Genomic DNA, 24,766 nt, shown 5'->3' on the forward strand with positions numbered 1-24,766 from the left:
AGCTAATCATGTATATGTGCTAATCAATTGTATATATCTTAATCATTGTAGAATTTAGCTTCCCTAATAAAGGTTTCATTTACTTATTACGAATCCAAAAGAATCCACGGTACTATTGGGTAGTCTGTGTCACTGAGACAGGCTGTAAATCCATAGCAGTTCAGCAAGTCACTTAAATCTCCATTGCCTCAGGTACAAACCTTACGCCTATGTTTACTAAGCGGCGCTATGGGTGCATTAGGCATTTTTAATGCACGTACATGGCTTACGCGTGTTAAACACTAATGTGCCCATAGAAATGTATAACCATCAGTTTGACTAATATTTTACCTTTGACTATATTTATACATATACAATATACATTCCTTCATGTTATTTATTAATTAACATATCTTTACATCCATACTTTCAAACAGATAAATCTCACATTCCCCCAACAAATCTCCTCAAACAGCAATTCCTCTGGACTTTATAATATAATAATGTCCCACATATCGTGTTGTCACAGTAGTCTTACAAGGTACACCCTACAGGTTACACCATCTCCTTATATTCAAATACTGGCAACACCTCAATATATCCAGGATAAACATTCCAAGACAGCTCCACTTAGCTCAAGTGATGATTAATCAGTATTTGAACCATGAATTTTCCTCGCTGTGATCTTGATCTTAAACACCAATAGATGTGAAATCTTCACAAGATATGTCTTCACAAGGAGACTTGTCTGGATCTTAATCACACGTTTCAATCGCGTCCAATCATCAATCGGATCTCTACACAGGCTGTGTTTCATTTTACTTCTTCAGGAGACCTTTAACAGCCTCATTAGAGCGCTAGGCTCACCAAAGCATCCCTCTGCATTTGACGTGACAACCTCACATTAGAAATGTATAGGCGCATTAGCATTTAACGTGCCTTAAATTTACAGGTGCATTAAAAATGCTAACACACGTTACTACTACTACTACTACTACTATTTAGCATTTCTATAGCGCTACAAAGCATACGCAGCGCTCTGCACAGGGAAATACTCAATGCTCCTACTTCTCTCTTCTCTACTCTCCTGGTCACAGAGCTCCAACCCACATAACACATGCATACACATATGCCGCAGACACATAGACAATACACACCCATATCACAATCACTTACGACAGATACACATACACACTAGGCCCTTCAGGTTTTCCTGCGTTACTTCTGGAGAGCTGAAGAACAGGAAGAAAGCCATTGAAGAAATATTCTAGTATGGATGGCCCATAAATATATTAGGCCCTTTGCAACCATACAGTGTTATCTAGCCTTGGTCATGGGACAGTGCAGCCCTGTGGCAAACTGTAAAATCCATCCTTTGAAATCTGTAGCCAGTGACATTTAATGATTTCATGTTATCACACTTGATTTAATCTAATTATTCTTTCAAAACTGACAAAACGTTTTGGAGCATTGCAATATTCAAGTTGTGTCCCTCCCCTTTCTTTTCCACGTCAAAGACACACACACACAGACAACACGGTTATACACACCCACATGTACAGGGATTGGAATGAATTCCATGGGTCACGCTCAGCATGCTTTCCCCACTTGCTTTTCTTGGTGAATACTTTTATTTAAGCACAGGGCTGAAAGGAACACAGTCAAATTTGGGATACTTTTTTTTTTCTTCCTTTATAAACTGTCCTTATCTGATTATGGCACCCTAATGACTGAAAATTAATATTTATTATTATTTATTTTTTATTTACTGCATTTGTATCCCACATTTTCCCACCTATTTGCGGGTTCAGTGTGGCTTACAATACATTGTATTGATGGAAGTACAATTTGTTACAACTCGATTATGGTTACATTGTGAGGAGTAAAGTGAAAACAAAGTCTATGTATCGCAAGGGGAATAAAACAATGGAACAGAACAATGGAATAGTGGAAGAACAACGGATACTGATAGGATTACAGAACAATAGCTAGAAAACGTTTGGTTGTAACATTTTTACCTGTAGATTAAGGTTTGAGTGTGTTAGAATTTTGGGGGATAAGAGTGTAAATGAGTATGTATTGATGCAGTATTAACAGTATGTGTGGGCTACATGTGTTTTTAATCCTTTCGATAGATTTCTTTGAAGAGATAGTCTTCAACGATTTGCGGAAGTCGGTCAGCTCGTAAGTCGTCTTCAGGTTGCGTGGTAGTTTATTCCAGAATTGCGTGCTCATATAAGAGAAGGTTGATGCATGTATCACTTTGTATTTTATGCCTTTGCAATTTGGGAAGTGGAGGTTAAGGAAAGTTCGGGATGATCTTTTAGCATTTCTGGGTGGTAAGTCTATTAAGTCAGACATGTAGGCTGGGGCTTCACCGTGAATAATTTTGTGAACTAGTGTGCATACTTTAAAAGTGATTCGTTCCTTGAGTGGGAGCCAGTGTAGCTTCTCTCGTAAGGGTTTCGCACTTTCGTATTTTGGTTTCCCGAAGATGAGTCTAGCAGCTGTGTTCTGGGCTGTTTGAAGTTTCCTCAGTATTTGCTCTTTACAACCTGCGTACAGTGAGTTGCAGTAATCCAGATGGCTGAGTACGAGTGATTGCACTAGGCTGCGGAAGACGGATCTTGGGAAGAATGGTCTTATTCTTTTCAGTTTCCACATGCTGTAGAACATCTTTTTGGTTGTGTTGTTTGCGTGAGTTTCGAGTGTTAGGTGTGTTTATAGCGGTGAATTCATTCATGTTGTATTGGGAGGTGAGTATCAGGCATTGAGTTTTTTCTGCATTCAGTTTCAATCGTAATGCATCTGCCCAGGTGTTCATGATGTGTAAGCTTTGGTTGATTTCGTTCAAGATTTCTTTAATGTCTTGTTTGAAAGGGATATATATTGTTACATCGTCGGCGTATACATATGGGTTGAGGTTATGGCTTGATAAAAGTTTTGCCAAGGGAATCATCATTAGGTTGAAAATGGTTGGTGATAGGGGTGATCCTTGCGGTACTCCACAGTCTGGTGTCCATGCTGCAGACATAGTTGAATTTGATGTAACCTGGTAGGAGCACAGGGTTAGGAACCCCTTGAACCAGTTTAGGACATTGCCTCCGATGCCAAAGTATTCAAGTATATGTAGTAGTACCAGCCTGTGATAGCGTGGCTTGGCAAAGTGACATTAAACCCTTAGAAAACACACCAGAGAGCAGGGTAAGATCAAAAAGGAAAACTATGTACAAGGGAAATAAACAAGCCTGTTTCTTCACTGGTTCAATGCTCTTCAAAGAAATCACTCAAAAACAATCTCATTTTCATTAGTCTGCCTCTGGCATGGCTACTTTCGTTCATATACAACGTCTTCATTACTCACAACCACAGTTCAGCAACCAAGGGATTCTACCTTGGCAGTCTTACTGTTACAAGCACTCAACCCTCTAATTTCTTCAAGCATAAGCTTCAAACGTTTTCTTACTTAGCGTACAAGGTCTGAGCTAGGGCCACCCTTCTTCCCTGGAATTCCACCAGGCACTATAGCCTACGCCAGATTACCCTTGTGAAGATCCTTACCCTTAGGACCTCTGTCCTCAGGGCTTCTCCCGCTCTACACTGACTCAGGGCATTTAGGGCCCCTTTTACAAAGCGGCGGTAAACCCAACGTGGGCTTACTGCTCACTAAAAAGGAAAGTACCGCCAAGCTACCACAGCATCCCGGTGGTAGTTCCCACCCCCAGTGCACGTCATATCCAGCGCTACAAAAATATTTTAATTTTTGTAGCGCTGGTGTGTACCCGGCGGTAATCACTGCCCGGTTATCGCTGGGTTAGTATAGGAGCCCTTACCATGAGACAATGGACGGATAACCAAAGAGTAACAGAGTCAAGACATGACTGGAGTCGGACAATAGAAAGGGAATCTGGATCGGTATAGAATAGTAACAGGATATCGTCCGCATAGATGTAGGTGGGAATAACGAATTCTTGGATAATGGTGGCCAATGGACTAAGGAAGAGATTAAAAACTAACATCAAAAGAAATGGATTGGAGGAGGAAGAGGAGGAAGTATGGGGTCATTGTTCAAAGCAATTTAACCAAGCAGGAGAGACTCCTGGTTGGTTAAATCATTTGTGCAGGGCTATATCAGTGTCATTTAACCGGTTAGTACCAGTGAATATCAGCATTAGCTGCTAAAGCTGTAGCCGGCTATTTTGTGGGAGGAGTCAGCACTTATGCAGTTAAATGCCAATATTCATCACTTAACCACTTAAGTTAACTGGACAAATTGGACTGCATAAGTCTCAGTCCTATCTTTATCTGGTTTCATTTAGGCAGGTAAGTGCTGAATATTGCACTTCACCAGATAAAGGATAGCCAGCTGCAAAAACCTGGATTTTCAAAGCTGGTGCCCGGACATGGCCCTGAACTGAATATTCCAGCAGAATGTCAGCAGAGGCCAAAATAAAAATACTGACTGCAGCAGGCTGAATATTTACCCCTATCCCCCGATAAATGCCACTTAACAAGCAATTCTTGACACTAATTGGCATTAATTAGAATTTGCGCACAAAACTGTCTAAGTGTGTTCTATAACACGATGCACATAAATTCTAAGATGCATTGTTGAAAAGGGGGTGTGGCCATGGACGTGGAATGGACGGGTCATGGGCGTTTCTCAAATCTATGTGCATTGTTATAGAATACACCTGGTCCGCACCTAATTAGGCGTTGGTTTTACACCAAGGTTTATTTGGCGTAACTGCCCATGACTAAATTTAGACACGCGGATGGGCACTCTGGGTATTCTATAAACCACATGGACAATTAGGCTTATTCTATAAAGTACATATAAATTTAGTCATTCTTTATAGATTACACCTAGGCGTATTTCATTTTGGTGTTGATTTTTTAGGCGTGATATATAGATCTAGTCCTATATATATATATATATATATATATATAAATCTTAATCTCCACCCTGCTCAATCCCACTTACCCCCACATAAGTTTGCATAGTACTGCTGTTGATGCATAATATGTGCTTCAAGCACCTCATTTTAGAAATGGTTCTTTCCATGTATAAAACTCAGTTTTACACGTGGAAAGCCTAAAATTACCTCCTACAGCTATGTCCATTACATTTTTTTATCAACTAGACAGTAAAGCAAAAATAAACCTACAGGGCATGAAGAGTATTTCAACTAAATACAGCACGTCTGTAAATTTAGAAGCTTCAAAATCAAAACTTTTCAGAGGATGAATCTAGAGAGAGTTGTTCTGTGAAAATGTCTGATAGTGTTAACAGATAAATTCATGAAAAAAGCTTTGTTATCACATTTTTAAAAAAAATATACTTTAATAACTGAACACCTGCCAAATGTGTTTAATCTCTTTTCTGTCAGAGTTTCAGGCACTTTGGACTTTAAAGTACTTTGAAGACACAACTCGATTAAATAATGAAAGAAGGTTTCAGGGCAGATGACAACAAGGTTGCATTGCAGCTGAGGAAGGCAAATGAGAATCAAAAATAATTAAAATGGTGTGATTATATAAAGGAGAACTCTTTGCAAACTGGAATTTCTGGACACAAAAAAGGCAGTTGCTTGCACTGATGTACAAAGGGGCAAGTCTATAACTCGATGCCTCCAGCTAGGTGCGCCGATAAAATATGCTAAGCACCGTTCCCTCTAAGCTGAGCAAGAGTCCTCCAACTGCATTGCTGCCAGTAGGGGGTGGTGCTTCAACATTGTTTTTTCAATCACTAGAGACAGGCATGTTCCCTGGAGTCCTGCAGAGGCTGTCCATCACTATTGAAAATGATGGATAGTAGCTCCCCCAGTGGCAGGACTGTAAATGGAGGACTCCCACAATATTATAATGGAATCTGGATTACAAGATATCATTATAGAATACTACTGTAAACCCAAAATAGTGTGCCAAAATGTAGGCGTGACCACTTATTCAAAGTGAATGGCAGGCATAAATGGGCATGCCTAAGAGTGCCTACAGATTCTATAAAGGTCACCCAAATTAATTGTGCGTAAATTAATTAATGAACTGCTAACTAATTGCTATTAACTGGCACTAATTTGGACTTGTGTGTGCATCAGCCTTTGCACTATTCCATAATGATGCACACCCAAAGTGTCTTGAGTGCAACCCAAAAGAGGGTGTGTTCATGGGAGGGGCATAGGTGGGTCAGCGGCATTCAAAAAATTTAGGCGTGGTGTTATAGAATTCCTGGGTTGCGCATCAGGATTTTCACCAGCAGATGTAAGCCCTCGCACCCAAAGTTGTGCATGGGAATTGGCGCTAAGCACTTCTTCTATAAATGGTGTTTGACACATAGGGCCAGATTCTATATACGGTGCTTATAAAATCCATGCAGAAAACATTTCTGCCTAAGCGTATTCTATAAGATTTAGCCACAGTATATAGAATATGCTTAGTTGATATCACATTGCTTAAAACTACGTGCCTCCATTTACACCAATGAAAATGTGGCATAAATCCCTCCGCACAAATTTACGCACAATGGACCATATTCTATATCTATGCATATAAATTTTGGAATACCCAGGAAATGCCCACTTCTCTGCCCATGACCACGCGCTTTTTGAACTGTGCGATAGAATTTAGGTGCAGGCCATTACAGAATATGCTTAGTGAGTTGTGAGCGTAAATTCTAATTATTGCCAATTAGTGCTCATTATTGCTTGTTAGGTGCTGTTAACAACACTCATTTGCTTGAGCCAATTAAGTTACGCTCGTTATTATGAAATATGCTTAGATTTCAGTGCAGAACACTAGGCGCACTATACAGAATTCCGCAGATAGCGCCCTTTATACAATATAAGTTTAGTGTGGATCTTTCTAGTGCCGATATTTGGGCACTGTTTACTGAATCTGGCCCTATATATATAAGTTAGAGACACGCCCCTGCTCCTCCCATGCTCTACCCATATTACACCCCCTTGCAGTTATGTGCGGCAATTACGTTTTGCCTTACAGAATAATGCATAGTGCATTGGACTTAACGGCACTTTGTAAAAGACCCCCTCTATTAGTCAGATGAAATATTCTATCATTAATACATAAGTACATAAGTAATGCCACACTGGGAAAAGACCAAAGGTCCATCGAGCCCAGCATCCTGTCCCCCCGGAAGCGGCCAATCCAGGTCAAGGGCACCTGGCAAGCTACCCAAACGTACAAACATTTTATACATGTTATTCCCGAAATTGTGGATTGTTCCCAAGTCCATTTAGTAGCGGTCTATGGACTTGTCCTTTAGGAAACCGTCCAACCCCTTTTTAAACTCTGCCAAGCTAACATACTTAGTAACATAGTAGATGACGGCAGAAAAAGACCTGCACGGTCCACCCAGTCTGCCCAACAAGATAAACTCACATGTGCCATTTTTTGTGTATACCTTACCTTGATTTGTACCTGTCTTTTTCAGGGCACAGACCGTATAAGTCTGCCCAGCATTATCCCCACCTCCCAACCACCAGCCCCGCCTCCCACCACCGGCTCTGGCACAGACCGTATAAGTCTGCCCAGCACTATCCCCACCTCCCAACCACCAGCCCTGCCTCCCACCACCGGCTAAGCTTCTGGGGATCCCTTCCTTCTAAGCAGGATTCCTTTATGTTTATCCCACGCATGTTTGAATTCCGTTACCGTTTTCCTCTCCACCACCTCCCGCGGGAGGGCATTCCAAGGATCCACCACTCTCTCTATGAAAAAATACTTCCTGACATTTTTCTTGAGTCTGCCCCCCCTTCAATCTCATTTCATGTCCTCTAGTTCTACTGCCTTCCCCTCTCCGGAAAAGGTTCGTTTGCAGATTAATACCTTTCAAATATTTGAACGTCTGTATCATATCACCCCTGTTTCTCTTTTCCTCCAGGGTATACAGTGGGGGAAATAAGTATTTGATCCCTTGCTGATTTTGTAAGTTTGCCCACTGACAAAGACATGAGCAGCCCATAATTGAAGGGTAGGTTATTGGTAACAGTGAGAGATAGCACATCACAAATTAAATCCGGAAAATCACATTGTGGAAAGTATATGAATTTATTTGCATTCTGCAGAGGGAAATAAGTATTTGATCCCCCACCAACCAGTAAGAGATCTGGCCCCTACAGACCAGGTAGATGCTCCAAATCAACTCGTTACCTGCATGACAGACAGCTGTCGGCAATGGTCACCTGTATGAAAGACACCTGTCCACAGACTCAGTGAATCAGTCAGACTCTAACCTCTACAAAATGGCCAAGAGCAAGGAGCTGTCTAAGGATGTCAGGGACAAGATCATACACCTGCACAAGGCTGGAATGGGCTACAAAACCATCAGTAAGACGCTGGGCGAGAAGGAGACAACTGTTGGTGCCATAGTAAGAAAATGGAAGAAGTACAAAATGACTGTCAATCGACAAAGATCTGGGGCTCCACGCAAAATCTCACCTCGTGGGGTATCCTTGATCATGAGGAAGGTTAGAAATCAGCCTACAACTACAAGGGGGGAACTTGTCAATGATCTCAAGGCAGCTGGGACCACTGTCACCACGAAAACCATTGGTAACACATTACGACATAACGGATTGCAATCCTGCAGTGCCCGCAAGGTCCCCCTGCTCCGGAAGGCACATGTGACGGCCCGTCTGAAGTTTGCCAGTGAACACCTGGATGATGCCGAGAGTGATTGGGAGAAGGTGCTGTGGTCAGATGAGACAAAAATTGAGCTCTTTGGCATGAACTCAACTCGCCGTGTCGGAGGAAGAGAAATGCTGCCTATGACCCAAAGAACACCGTCCCCACTGTCAAGCATGGAGGTGGAAATGTTATGTTTTGGGGGTGTTTCTCTGCTAAGGGCACAGGACTACTTCACCGCATCAATGGGAGAATGGATGGGGCCATGTACCGTACAATTCTGAGTGACAACCTCCTTCCCCTCCGCCAGGGCCTTAAAAATGGGTCGTGGCTGGGTCTTCCAGCACGACAATGACCCAAAACATACAGCCAAGGCAACAAAGGAGTGGCTCAGGAAGAAGCACATTAGGGTCATGGAGTGGTCTAGCCAGTCACCAGACCTTAATCCCATTAAAAACTTATGGAGGGAGCTGAAGCTGCGAGTTGCCAAGCGACAGCCCAGAACTCTTAATGATTTAGAGATGATCTGCAAAGAGGAGTGGACCAAAATTCCTCCTGACATGTGTGCAAACCTCATCATCAACTACAGAAGACGTCTGACCGCTGTGCTTGCCAACAAGGGTTTTGCCACCAAGTATTAGGTCTTGTTTGCCAGAGGAATTAAATACTTATTTCCCTCTGCAGAATGCAAATAAATTCATATACTTTCCACAATGTGATTTTCCGGATTTAATTTGTGATGTGCTATCTCTCACTGTTACCAATAACCTACCCTTCAATTATGGGCTGCTCATGTCTTTGTCAGTGGGCAAACTTACAAAATCAGCAAGGGATCAAATACTTATTTCCCCCACTGTACATGTTCAGGTCAACAAGTCTCTCCTCACTACGTTCTCCGGCAATGAATTCCAGACTTTAATTATGCGTTGGGTGAAGAAACTTTTTCTCCTATTTGTTTTAAATTTACTACACTGTAGTTTCATCGCATGCCCCCTAGTCCTAGTATTTTTGGAAAGCGTGAACAGATGCTTCACATCCACCTGTTCCACTCCACTCATTATTTTATATACCCCTATCATAGTTCTGCTCCTCCTGTAGCCGGTACTGAATTTTTTTCAACAACTGAAGCCTTTTTTAAAATACATACCAATATAATAACTGCTGGAGACTTCAATCACATAATGGATCCCTTATTGGATAGGAAACCCAAAAAGAACATTGAGACCATGAATAATGGTTTAAGCAACCATTAAGTGAGTATGGTTTGATTGACATTTGGAAAATACAATACCCTAAAGAACTAGAGTTTACTTTTTGCTCTCAGGTTCATACATCCTTCTCAAGGATTGATTTCAAAAGGATAAATTTCAGGTTTATTAGACTTTTGATATACCCCCCCCCCCCCTTCCCTTGGGCACAGGCAGTTAGAGTGGATTACATGGTAAAAATGAAATAGGGTCACACAGAAGATAAAGGACAAGAAAGAAAGCTAGGAGAATGAAGGAAGTCCATTATGCATAGAACAGGGAAGGGCAGAGACATTTATTTATTTGTATCCCACATTTGTATCCCACTTTTTCCCACCAATATGCAGGCTCAATGTGGCTTACATTATGCCGTAATAGAGATCGCCATTTCCGGATAGAGAAATACAAGTGGTATTGCATTAATGTGCATAAATGGTAAAGTAGAACACAAAGTGGTATTGCATTGAAGTTCCTAAATGATAAAGTGAATTATAGAATAAGTTAGACAACTATAGAAAGTTCATTTCCGGTATGTGAAATAAAGTGGTAGTGCGTATTGTGTAACTTTCATTAGTAGCATACCCCTCGCAGGTCATGTTATACAAAGGTATATTACCACAGCTTAGTAAAAGGACCCAGAAAGTGGTAATTGCAGAACCTTAACACAGCTTAGGAGCCCTTTTACTAAGTCACGTAAGCGTCTGTGCGTGTCCAACGTGCGCTAAAAAGGAGTTACCGCATGACTACCGAGTGGCTATTGCGGTAATTTCATTTTTGGCACACATCTGATATGCGCATCCAAAAATAATTTCTTCGGACGCACATATCAGACGTGCATATCGGACGTGCCCCAAGTGGCACTTGACGCGCATAGGTCATTACTGCCTAGTTACCGCGTGAGTCTTTACCACTAGGTCAATGACTGGCAGTAAGGTCTCAGACCCAAAATGGACATATGGCCATTTTGATTTTGCCGCATGTCCATTTTCGGCAAAAATTTTAAAAAAGGCCTTTTTATAGGCGTGCTGAAGAATGGATTGGCGTATGCCCAAAACCCACGCCTACACTACCGCAAGCCATTTTTCAGCGCTCCTTTTTAAAAGGACCCCTTAGTAAACAAAGCCCTAAAAATGTGAGCTGCTCATCTCTCTCCTTGAAAAACAGTGCCAATTTCCTGTCCTCTTCTCGTCCTCTATTAAAAAACATGTTGGCGATCCATTTACCCCTTCTTCCCTCTTCCATTAAAAAAATGCTGTTTGCCTAATCCTGAGTTTGTTAAAAATAAAATGAATAAGCAAACAAAAAAACACCTGTGGTCACTTTCTCATCTGTTCCTGATCTGCTCTGCAGAATTGCCCTGTGTTTCCATTATACCAAACCAGGAGGCCAATATGCACATACATTTTCTATGCTGATTCAAATGACGACACATCTCTGATACTGGCATCATAGCAGGACCCAGGAATCTCTCTACTAAAGCTGAAACCAGGTGTTGAATGTGTGGCATGAAAGAGGGGCATGAAATACATTTGTGCACAACAGCTTATATGATTGAAAAATAGAAACAGAGACAAATAAAGGCAGATAAAGACCAAATGGCCTATCTAGTCTGCCCATCCATGCATCTACTATCCCTTCCTCTCCCCTAGAGATCCAATGTACCCAGTGGTGTGCTGGAGCCGGCTCGCACCAGCTCGCAAGAGCCGGTTGTTAAATTTACTCGCATCTTGCGAGCTGGTTGTTGGCCCGTGCGAGCCAGCTCACCTCTGCTCCCCCGCTCGTCCATCTTCCGCCTGCCCTCTGCAGATCTGCCGATAGTAGCCCTGGTTTCTTTCTTGCCCCGCCGCCCTGCCTTTAAAATTTTTATTTTCCCTCGAGGCGTGCCAGATTTGAAGCGAAGGCAGCAGGCTCAGCTCAGTTCCAGCCTTCGTTCCGTTCCATCGCATCATGGCTCCGCCCTCCCCTGACGTATTTCCTGTTTGCGCGAGGGCGGAACCATGATGCGAAGGAACGGAACGAAGGCTGGAACCGAGCTGAGCCTGCTGCCTTCGCTTCAACGCTGGTGCGCCTCAAGGGAAAATAAAAATTTTAAAGGCAGGGCAGCGGGACAAGAAGGAAACCAGGGCTACTATCGGGGAGCAGAGCTGCAGAGGGCAGACGGAAGATGGACGACCAGGGGTGTGGGGAGGGCTGGAAGAAGGCAGATGGAGGAGAGGAGGGCAGGGGGGAGACGAGGTTTGCTGGACATGGGTGGGTGGATGGAGGGCAGGGGAGAGGAGGGTTGCTGGACATTGGTGGGTGAATCGAGGACAGGGGGGAGACGAGGGTTGCTGGACATGGGTGGGTGGATGGATGGCAGGGGAGAGGAGGGTTGCTGGACATGGGTGGGTGGATGGAGGACAGGGGAGAGGAGGGTTGCTGGACATGGGTGGGTGGATGGAGGACAGGGGGGAGACAAGGGTTGCTGGACATGGGTGGGTGGATGGAGGGCAGGGGAGAGGAGGGTTGCTGGACATGGGTGGGTGGATGGAGGAGAGGGGAGAGGAGGGTTGCTGGACATGGGTGGGTGGATGGAGGACAGGGGGGAGACGAGGGTTGCTGGACATGGGTGGGTGGAGGGAGGGCAGGGGAGAGGAGAGGAGGGTTGCTGGACATGGGTGGGTGGATGGAGGACAGGGGGGAGACGAGGGTTGCTGGACATGGGTGGGTGGATGGAGGGCAGGGGAGAGGAGGTTTGCTGGACATGGGTGGGTGAATGGAGGACAGGGGAGAGGAGGGTTGCTGGACATGGGTGGGTGGATGGAGCACAGGGGGGAGACGAGGATTGCTGGACATGGGTGGGTGGGTGGAGGGCAGGGGAGAGGAGGGTTGCTGGACATGGGTGGAGGAGAGGGAAGGGAGAGAGAAGAAATGCTGGACATGGGTGGAGGGGAGGGAAGAGTGAGGAATGAGATGAGAAGAGGGAAAAGGAAGAGAGGAGAATAGCTGCAAATGGATGGAGAAAATAGGCAGAAGCTGAGGACCAGAAATGAAGAAGAAAGGAGGAAAGAAATAAATGGAAAGGAAGCCCTGGAAAGGAGTTAAGAGGACAGATAGCAGCAGAATCGGATACTGGGCCAGCATGATCAGAAAAACAGTCACCAGACAACAAAGGTAGAAAAAAACTCATTTTATTTTCATTATAGTGTTTGGAATATGTTCACCTTGAGAATCAGGTGCTCAACATTAAAAGTTTATGTTTATTTACTTATTTATGGCATTTTATCCCACATTAAACATGAATTAGATTGGAACCTGGGATCATTTAATAGTTTTTTCCTGGAGAGAGTAATGCATTGCCCCCCCCCCCCCCCCCCCGGCTATAGCCAGCTCTGCAATTTGGGGGGGGTGCAGAGGTGGATGGGGGGGCGCAGAGGTGGATGGGGGGCGCAGAGGTGGACGGGGGGGGGGGCACAGTGGTGGACGGGGGGTGCCGAGGTGGACCGGGGAGAGAGCCTGTTGTTAAAAATTTACCAGCACACCACTGAATTACCTGTCCCAAGCTTTCTTGAATTCAGTTACAGTTTTCGTCTCCACCGCCTCCACTGGAAGGCCCTTCATGAACTCACCACCCTTTCCGTGAAGAAGCATTTTTTCCAGTTACTTCTAAGTCTGTCTCCTTTCACCTTCATCCTATGCCCTCTCATTCCAGAGCTTCCTTTCAATTGAAAGAGACTCACCTCCTGTGCATTTTTGCCATGGAGGAATTTAAACATCTCTACATGGGCATAGTTTTGGGGGTGAAGAGGGTAGTGCCCCCCCCCCCCAAATGAATTGCCTTTAGTTGAACTTGAAGCCCACAAAAAAACAGCTTGCTGCAGTGCCACTCTATTTTCTTCTCTCTCTCTTCTTTCACTCTGCGACACCCAGTATCGCTATCCACTACCCATCTACAACACCCTATTTACAGTCCTCCAATCTTCCAGCTGCCGGCAGCCTCAACAATAAAAACTCACTGCCTTCAGCCTGTCCCAGAAGCCCTTCTCTGTACAACGACTTCTGTTGGGTCCCGTGCAGGCGGGAAGCAGTACAGAAAAGAGCTTCCGGGGCAGGCTGAAACTCACATTTACACCACAAGTAATAGGTAGGGGGGATGGGCCTGGGTCCGCCTGCCTGAAGTGCACTGCAGTACCCACTAAAACTGCTCCAGGGACCTGCATACTGCTGTCATGGAGCTGGATATGATATTTGAGGCTAGCATAGAGGCTGGAAAAAAAATATTTTAACATTTTTTTAGGGTGGGAGGGGGTAAGTGACCACTTGGAGAGTAGGGGATCATCCCCTATTCCCTCCGGTGGTCATCTGGTTATTTTGGGCACATTTTTGTGGCTTGATCGTAAAAAAAAAGGACCAAGTAAAGTTGGCCAAGTGTTCATCAGAGACGTCCTTCTTTTTTCCATTATCGGCCGAGGATACCCATGTATTAAGCACACCCCAGTCCCGCCTTCGCTATGCTTCTGACACGCCCCCGGGAACTTTGGTTGTCCCCAGGACGGAAAGCAGTTGAGGGCGCCCAAGATCGGCTTTCGATTATGCCGATTTGGGCGACCCTGGGAGAAGGATGCCAATCTCCCGATTTGTGTTGAAAGATGGCCGCCCTTCTCTTTCGAAAATGAGCCCAATAGTGGAATTAGAAAAGGTTCAAAGAAGAGTATCTGAAATGATAACTACTACTACTACTTAACATTTCTAGAGCACTACTAGGGTTACGCAGCGCTGTACAGTTTAACAAAGAAGGACAGTCCCTGCTCGAAGCAGCTTACAATCTAAAGGACGAAATGTCAAGTTGGAGCAGTCAAGATTTCCTGAATAGAGGTAAGTGGTTAGGTGCTGAAGGCGACATTGAAGAGGTGGGCTTTGAGCAAGGATTTGAAGATGGGCATGGAGGGGGCCTGGCGTATGGGCTCAGGGAGTTTATTCCAAGCATGGGGTTAGGCGAGGCAGAAAGGGCGGAGCCTGGAGTTGGCGGTGGTGGAGAAGGGTACTGAGAGGAGGGATTTGTCTTGGGAGCGGAGGTTACGGGTAGGAACGTAAGGGGAGATGAGGGTAGAGAGGTAAGGAGGGGCTGCAGACCGAGTGCATTTGTAGGTTAGTAGGAGAAGCTTGAACTGTATGTGGTACCTGATCGGAAGCCAGTGAAGTGACTTGAGGAGAGGGGTGATATGAGTATATCGGTCCAGGCGGAAGATAAGACATGCAGCAGAGTTCTGAACGGACTGAAGGGGGGATAAATGGCTAAGTGGGAGGCCAGTGAGGAGTAGGTTGCAGTAGTCAAGGCAAGAGGTAATGAGAGAGTGGATAAGAGTTCGGGTGGTGTGCTCAGAGAGGAAAGGGCGAATTTTGCTAATGTTATAGAGGAAGAAGCAACAGGTCTTGGCTATCTGCTGGATGTGCGCAGAGAAGGAGAGGGAGGAGTCGAAGATGACTCCGAGGTTGCGAGCAGATGAGACGGGGACAATGAGGGTGTTATCAACTGAGATAGAGAGTGGAGGGAGAGGGGAAGTGGGTTTGGGTGGGAAGACAATAAGCTCGGTCTTGGCCATGTTCAGTTTCAGGTGGCAGTTGGACATCCAGGCAGCAATGTCGGATAAGCAAGTCGATACTTTGGCCTAGGTTTCGGCAGTGATGTCTGGTGTGGAGAGGTAAAGCTGGGTGTCGTCAGCATAAAGATGATATTGGAAACCATGAGATGAGATCAGGGAGCCCAGGGAAGAGGTGTAGATTGAAAAAGAAGGGGTCCAAGGACAGATCCCTGAGGAACTCCAACAGAGAGCGGATGGGGATGGAGGAAGAACCATGAGAGTGTACTCTGAAGGTACGGTGGGAGAGATAAGAGGAGAACCAGGAGAGGAACAGAGCCCTGGAACCCAAATGAGGACAGTGTGGCAAGAAGTAAATTGTGATTGACAGTGTCAAAAGCGGCGGATAGGTCGAGGAGGATGAGGATGGAGTAGTGGCCTTTGGATTTGGCAAGGAATAGGTCATTGCAGACTTTAGATAGTGCCGTTTCTGTCGAGTGTAGGGGGCGAAAGCCGGATTGAAGCAGATCGAGGATGGCATGAGAGGAGAGAAAATCAAGGCATCGGCTGTGAACGGCCCGTTCAAGTATCTTGGAGAGGAAGGGTAGGAGGGAAATGGGGTGGTAGTTGGAGGGACAGGTAGGGTCAAGTGATTTGATTTGTGTCGAAAGATGGGCGCCCTTCTCTTTCGAAGATGAGCCCAATAGTGGAATTAGAAAAGGTTTAAAGAAGAGTATCCAAAATGATAAAGGGCATGGAACTCCTCCCATATCAGGAAAGGCTAAAGAAGTTGCATCTTCACCTTGGAAAAGAGATGGTTGAGGGGGGATATGATTGAGGTCTACAAAATCCTGAGTGGAGTAGAATGGGTAAAAGTGAATCAATGTTTCACTCTTTCAAAAAGTATAAAGATCAGGGGACACTCAATGAAATTACATGGAAATACTTTTAAAACAAATAAGAAGAAATATTTTTTTCATTCAAGGAATAGTTAAGCTCTGGAACTCATTGCCGGAGGATGTGATAGCTGCAGTTAGCATATCTGGTTTTAGAAAAGGTTTGGACAAGTTCCTGGAGAAAAAGTCCATAGTCTATTATTGAGACGGACATGGGGGAAGCTACTACTTGCCCCATGGTTGGTAACATAGAATGTTTTTACTAATTTGGTTTCTGCCAGGTACTTGTGACTGGATTGGCCACTGTTGGAAGCAGGATACTGGGCAAGATGGTCTATTGGTCTGACCCAGTATGGCTGTTCTTATATTCTTATGTTCTTATGCATTTAAAAAAAAATCTCTCCTTTGGAAGAGAGATGGCATTCGAGTTATAAATTGACTTTGCCTACTGTCATTAAGTAGTCATTTAAAGTGTTGTGCCTTTGTAATAAGAAACATTTTAAGATTGTTCTACATTTTTACCAAGTTTTGCAAAAACTAGTTAAGAGAATTATCTTTTTATCTGATTATGGGATGTGACGGCCCATATTTGTCATGCTGTTACAATCGTAGGTAATGGTTTCATAAACTAATCTTTCACCTATATTGTCAGTATAAGGAAAATAAACAGTATGCATAATAGTCTTCTAGGGAGTCAATCAGATTTATACTACTAAAAAGTTGAACAATTCCAGACTATGTCAGTTGTAACCCACCTATGATAAGTATGCAAACATTGACCCCAAGTGTTGCACTGAGAAAATTAAAATCATCTATCACTAAATTCAGTGCCTGCAGGATAACAAGAATGGTATTTAAAGAAAACTTTACTTGGACTCTGATTGCATCCTTTGGGTAGAACAAAATTAAATTCAGTCAAAACTTAGTACTGATTTAATTAAAAATACCCCACCATCTCATAAATTATACATCACTCCTCCTGTTGCAAACTACAAGCAGGATATTAGATGTCAGAATTAAAGAAAATTCCAAACATTATTTCACTTTTACATGGATGAGAACATAGACAAGGGATATGAATAGGTACTTTTTTAAATATTTGCCTCCTAGACTTTATTAAAATTCTGTACTACTGTCTACTGTACTGTGGTTTTTTTTCAAACTGAATAAATCAGAGTACAATTAAAAAATGATCTTGTAAATAAGACAACCTAGTTTCCCTTAACTTATGAATAAGTAAATAGCTATAATAGTCAAATAATACATGCAGTAATCAACCAAATCTCTCACATTTTGTTAAAGATGTTTACACTTAGAGTCCTTTTTCTTTGGTTTCCTATCTATTACTTGGGAATGCAGTGCATCATTTCACCCAACCAGATTCATGATTACTACTACTACTACTTATCATTTCTTTAGCGCTACTAGAAGTATGCAGCCCTGTACACTTGAACATGAAGAGACAGTCCTGCTCGACAGAGCTTACAATCTAATTAGGACAGACAAACAGGACAAACAAGAGATAAGGGAATATTAAAGTGAGGATGATAAAATAAGGGTTCTGAACAAGTGAATAAGGGTTAGGAGTTAAAAGCAGCATCAAAAAGATGCTCAATTTCACTAAAAGGAGCATGCAGGGCATGAGGGGAAGACAGAGCAGGGCAGGCAACACAACTGCACCAGAGACCGGCACTGGACAACGCTTCAGCTGGCGGGGGTTGGGGTCCCCTGCCAGCCAAGGTATTTGCTATTCTTGACCCACTACAATCTGGTTTTCGCCCTCTCCACTCAACCGAAACTGCGCTTACTAAAGTCTCCAATGACCTATTACTGGCTAAATCCAGAGGTCAATATTCCATCCTCATTCTTCTTGATCTTTCCGCTGCTTTTGACACTGTCGATCACAGCATACTTCTCGATACCCTGTCCTCACTTGGATTCCAGGGCTCTGTCCTTTCCTGGTTCTCTTCCTACCTCTCCCTCCGCACCTTTAGTGTTCACTCTGGTGGATCCTCTTCTACTTCTATCCCTCTGCCTGTCGGCGTACCTCAAGTTTCTGTTCTTGGTCCCCTCCTCTTTTCTATCTACACTTCTTCCCTTGGTTCATTAATCTCATCCCATGGCTTTTCCTACCATCTCTATGCTGATGACTCCCAAATCTACCTTTCTACCCCTGATATCTCACCTTGCATCCAAACCAAAGTTTCAGCGTGCTTGTCTGACATTGCTGTCTGGATGTCTCAACGCCACCTGAAATTAAATATGACCAAAACCGAGCTTCTCATTCCCCCCCCCCCCCCCCAAACCCACCTCCCCGCTCCCCCCGTTTTCTATTTCTGTTGATGGCTCTCTCATTCTCCCTGTATCCTCAGCTCGAAACCTTGGGGTCATCTTTGACTCTTCTCTCTCCTTCTCTGCTCATATCCAGCAGATTGCCAAGACCTGTCGTTTCTTTCTTTACAACATCCGTAAAATCCGCCTCTTTCTTTCTGAGCACTCTACCAAAACCCTCATCCACACCCTTGTCACCTCTCGTTTAGACTACTGCAATCTGCTTTTTGCTGGCCTCTCACTTAGTCACCTCTCCCCTCTCCAGTCGGTTCAAAACTCTGCTGCCCGTCTCATCTTCCGCCAGGGTCGCTTTACTCATACTACCCCTCTCCTCAAGACCCTTCACTGGCTCCCTATCCGTTTCGCATCCTGTTCAAACTTCTTCTACTAACCTATAAATGTACTCACTCTGCTGCTCCCCAGTATCTCTCCACACTCGTCCTTCCCTACACCCCTTCCCGTGCACCTCCGCTCCATGGATAAATCCTTCTTATCTGTTCCCTTCTCCACTACTGCCAACTCCAGACTTCGCGCCTTCTGTCTCGCTGCACCCTACGCCTGGAATAAACTTCCTGAGCCCCTACGTCTTGCCCCATCCTTGGCCACCTTTAAATCTAGACTGAAAGCCCACCTCTTTAACATTGCTTTTGACTCGTAACCACTTGTAACCACTCGCCTCCACCTACCCTCCTCTCTTCCTTCCCGTTCACATTAATTGATTTGATTTGCTTACTTTATTTATTTTTTTGTCTATTAGATTGTAAGCTCTTTGAGCAGGGACTGTCTTTCTTCTATGTTTGTGCAGCTCTGCGTATGCCTTGTAGCGCTATAGAAATGCTAAATAGTAGTAGTAGTAGTAGTAGTAGTAGTAAGTGGCAGGGCAGCAGGAGGGCGGCGGCGGGGCAGCAGACCAAAATGTGCCCCCCCCCCACACCTCAGACTCTGGCCCCCTCCCACTTCGAGGTCTGGCTACGCCCCTGCTATGGTTTACTGTCCTGGTCTCTTGAGTCATCGGTCTACTTCTCATTTGTCTTCACGTGGGATTTTGGCGTTCATCCACTTTGGTGGACTTTTTCTCCTCATCCAAGTTTGTATGTCAGATATGGATGTCCATGTCTCATATATTTTAGAACGGGATCTGCTGACTTGCATACAGCCTGTTCTAAAATACAAAAAAATGGACTTTCAAGTTTTGGCTACATCCAGCATGGACCTCCATTTTACAAACTGAAATGTCCAAACTATGGATGGGGCAAAACAAAGGACATGGATATCTATCAGGCTTATTTTCGAATGAGAAGGGCGCCCATCTTCCAACACAAATCGGGAGATAGGCGTCCTTCTCTCAGGGTCGCCCAAATCGGCATAATCGAAAGCCGATTTTGGGCGTCCTCAACTGCTTTCCGTCGCGGGGACGACCAAAGTTAACGGGGGCGTGTCTGCAGCATAGCGAAGGCAGGACTGGAGCGTGCTTAAGAGATGGGCGTCCTCGGCCGATAATGGAAAAAAGAAGGGCATCCCTGACGAGCACTTCGCTGACTTTACTTGGCCATTTTTTCTTGCGACCAAGCTGTGAAAAGGTGCCCGAACTGATCAGATGACCACTGGAGGGAAACAGGGATGACCTCCCCTTACTCCCCCAGTGGTCACCAACCCCCTCCCACCCTAAAAAAAACTTTAAATCATTTTTTGCCAGCCTCTATGCCAGCCTCAAATGGCATACCCAGCTCCATCACAGCAGTATGCAGGTCCCTGGAGCAGTTTTAGTGGGTGCAGTGCACTTCAGGCAGGTGGACCCAGGCCCATTTCCCCCCCCCCCCCCCCACCTGTTAAACTTGTGGTAGTAAATGTGAGCCCTCCAAAACCCACCAGAAACCCACTGTACCCACATGTTGGTGTCCCCCTTCACCCCTTAAGGCTATGGTAGTGTTGTACAGTTGTGGGGAGTGGGTGTTTTGGGGGGTTTGGGGGCTCAGCACACAAGGTAAGGGAGTTATGCACCTGGGATCAATTTCTGAAGTCCACTGCAGTGCCCCCTAGGGTGCCTGGTTGGTGTCCTGGCATGTGAGGGGGACCAGTGCACTACGAATGCTGGCTTCTCCCATGACCAAATGGATTGGATTTGGTCGTTTCTGAGATGGGTGTCCTCGGTTTCCATTATCGCTGAAAACCGGGGACGACCATCTCTAAGGACGACCTAAGGATGACCATCTCATCTCTGAGGTCGACCTAAATGTTGAGATTTGGGCGTCCCCAACCGTATTATCGAAACGAAAGATGGACGCCCATCTTGTTTTGATAATACGGGTTTCCCCGCCCCTTCATGGAGCGCGAGGATGGCCCCAGGAGAACTTGGGCGCCCCGTTCGATTATGCCCCTCTATGTGGCAGCAGAGGAATGTCCATATTATAAAATGATCGGCAAGCACAGAAGAACAAAGATCCTCCACAGCAAAGTCACAAGAAAACACACACAGTGGGGAGTGACATGAAAGATGATGCAGACAAAAATATCCAATGGACTTTATTCACTATAAAAACGGACTCGACACAAAATTGAGTTTTGGCCATTCGATCGAGTCCGTTTTTACAGTGAACAAACTCTCTGATGTGAACTGTTACAGTCCATTGGATATTTTTGTTTGCATCTTTTTTCATATTATAAAATGGCCAGATAAGTGTCATGTGGAGAAGTGGCTTAATGAGTTGGGCAGCTCCCTGACAACCAGCACCAAGATCCAAAGGGGGTTGGTTCATGTCCCACTATAACTTTTTGTAATTCTTGTTTTGTTTTTTTTAATTATGGGCCCTCCAGGGACAGGAGAACTGTCAAATCAGAGCACCTTTCTGTAACCTGGATATAAATATCAGGTCTAAATATGGATGTCCATCCTTTTGAACATGGATGTCCCTTCCTCTCAGGGCCACCGAGAGGGGGGGCAGGGGGGACAAAATTCCCCGGGCCCAAGCCTCCAAGGGGGGTCCGGCGCCACAGTCCACGGTCTCACCCACCCACCCTCGGCTCCATTGATAGCCCCCCTCCATCTGCCACTGGGCCCCCCGCATTCAAATCACAGTGCCTCACCTCTGTGTCTGATGTAACTTCCTGGGACACAGGGAGGAAAGGCCCGAAGGGAGGCGATCTACAGCTGTGCTGTCACACGGAGGTGAGGCACTGTGATTTGAATGCAGGGGGCCCGGTGGCGGACAGAGGGGGGCTGTTGATGGGGCTGGGGGTGGGCAGGTTGAGACTGTGGCGCGGCGGCCTTAAGGGGGCAGCGGTGGCGGCAGGGGCGGGGCCCCAGGGGCAGCCTTGCCCCGGGCCCGGCCCAGTCTCTCTGTGGCCCTGCTTCCCCTTCTGCAATCCGAGCTGGATGTCCATCTATTGGCCCCTCCCAAAACACACCTAAACCACTGTCCCTTGCCATATGGATATAGAGCAGTTTTAGACATCCATATGCTGGCTTTATAAAATAGGTATATGAACATCCATGCAATATGGGGAAAAGGAAATGGGACTTGATATGCTGCCTTTCTGAGGTTTTTTTTGCAACTACATTCAAAGCAGTTTACATATATTCAGGTACTTATTTAGTACCAATGGAGGGTTAAGTGACTTGCCCAGAGTCACAAGCAGCTGCAGTGGGAATCAAACTCAGTTCCCCAGCATCAAAGTCCACTGCACTAACTACTAGGCTACTCCTCCATCTAACTGCCCATTTTCACAATAGCGTTTCTAAAATAAGCACCTTAGTCTACCAAGTCTGCCTGGATGCTCCTACTTACACTGCTGAAACTAAGGATATCTCACTGTTGCCAGGTGTAAAACCTTGGCAACCAACAGGAGACTGAATCTTATCCTTTTTGTCTTCAGCTGAAAATGCTAAGAAAATCTCTAAATCCCCCTTCCCCAATTCTCTGCGAAAATGTTCCAAAGCTGACACACTGCGGCATGTGTAACTGAATAAAAATCATTTTAACTCAATGCCAAAACCTGAAGTAAATTCATAAAAGACTTTCATGTTGCTTCTACTGATTTTAGTCTTCAGCTAATGGCAATAATATATGCTCCTGAGTAAATCCTTTCATTGTGAGAAATGAATTAGTATTATGTACAATGTCATTTTCACAATATGTGGTGGATACTGTGCAATGTTTTGTGAAATAACAATTTTCCTGTCTTGTGAATGTAACCTACAAATGACCTGTAATATGAAGTTTCATAAATACAACAGGTTTTCCCATGGCTCCTTTACTGCTAGGAATATCAATGGAAAAATAAAATCTTAAGCCAGTGCCACAGCCCTTATAAATGACCATGATTATTCATTTTATTTCTTGACAGCTTCTGAAAGTTTTAGGGCATTTGAAACTTTAAAATTGAATTCAAAGTTGATTCCTTTCAGCGTATGCTTGTTTTTACGGAACTGTCTTCCACACAGCTTTCCATAGGGCATGGATGATTAATGTTTTGCCATTGGCTTGATTTGTGTTTTTAAAATCTGCATAATGCATGTTTTCCAAAGGATCACATTCAGTGTCTCTTTTCTTTTTTTTTTTTTTAAGCTTTAAATTATTCTTTATGTGTATACATAGACGACATGCTAAACATTGTGTTCTGCAGACCTTTTCAAGGTTAGAACGTCTGCTCCACGGGTTCTGTAACAAAGTCAGACCTTAAATATCCTACATTTCGTTACACAATAGAGTTGATTTCTTCTTCACTTGTTTGTGTATAATCACAAAAGAAGGAAAGCGATGGCATTGTTTCAGAGATTGGGTCAGCCTATTTAGGGGTCCTTTTACTCAGCTGCGGGAAGTGGCAGGGACCATTTTTTCCCATGTGCCAGGTCCCTTTCTACTGCACCAGGTAAAAAGCCCCTTAAAAAATGGGCATGCGGAAAGTGGCCATGCGGGGGGGGGGGGGGGGAGCACTTACCACTACGCATTGAGGTGGGGGTAAGGGCTCCCGCGGTAACCGAGTGGTAAACGGACAGCGCGTGGCAATGCCCGATTACCGTTGGGTCAGCACAGTGCTATTAAATAAAAAAAATATTTCCGGTACACCGGAAACGGCATGCACTTGAGCTGGAAGTACCACCGGTGGCCACATTGGGCTGGCGGCAGCTCCGGGATAACGTGCGGTAATCCAGTGTTGTGCTTACCGATGTTCTGTAAAAGGGCCCCTTAGAGAATGATAATAATTGTAGGAAAGAGACTTAAAAGGCCAATTCTATAACCGTGTGCCGTCATATAGGAACACTGGGCCTTCAAGACTAGGACAACTGGAGTACTTTATTAGTAGGTGGTTTTTTTTTTTTACCGGCTACTGGTGTACAGGAGGAGGCTTTTGTTAGAGCCCGCTATATCGCACTACAGCGAATATCCTGAGCAACAACACGTGAATGTGTTGAGGCATTTGATCTACATTATTTACACATTGCAGAATCGCTATTCTGACCCCTGAGGCAGGCGTCATTTGACGCCGAAACACGGCCCGTGTTGGGTCACCTACTAATAAAGTACTCCTGTTGTCCTAGTCTTGAAGGCCCAGTGTTGCTTTTTTTGTCTGTATACTTTGGTTGTATGCTGTTCTACCCTCTCTATTTGTACTGCCGGCATATAGGAGCCACCTGCGTGCATGAATGGCGTACACTTGACCTAAGTGCTAATCTGTAAGAGTGTGCATATGTGGCATTGTGAGGGAGACATACATGTGGGTGAACCTTGAGCATGACATGGGCATACCTCCCACCAAAGCCCATTTACATCAGTCATTGACCTAAGAGGCTGCGTGTACATTTTGGCATGCCAATACCGTGTTTTCTATAACAAAATCTGGGCACTCAGGTGTTGTTATACAAAGTCTGCTGGATTCTATATAGTGCGCCTAGCATTCCACACCGTAACTTAATTGGCTTAACAAGCTAATGAGCACTGATAACAGCACTTAACAAGCAATAATGAGCACTAATTGGCATATAATTAGAATTTAGGTGCACAGTTCGCTAAGCATATTCTGTAATGAACTGCAGCTAAATCCTAATGTGTGCAGTTCAAAAGGGGCATGTTTATGGGCGGGGAAATGGGCATTTTGTGGGTGTTCCAAAATT

Source organism: Microcaecilia unicolor, chromosome 6 (genome assembly GCF_901765095.1).
Source record: "Microcaecilia unicolor chromosome 6, aMicUni1.1, whole genome shotgun sequence".
NCBI lineage: Eukaryota > Metazoa > Chordata > Amphibia > Gymnophiona > Siphonopidae > Microcaecilia > Microcaecilia unicolor.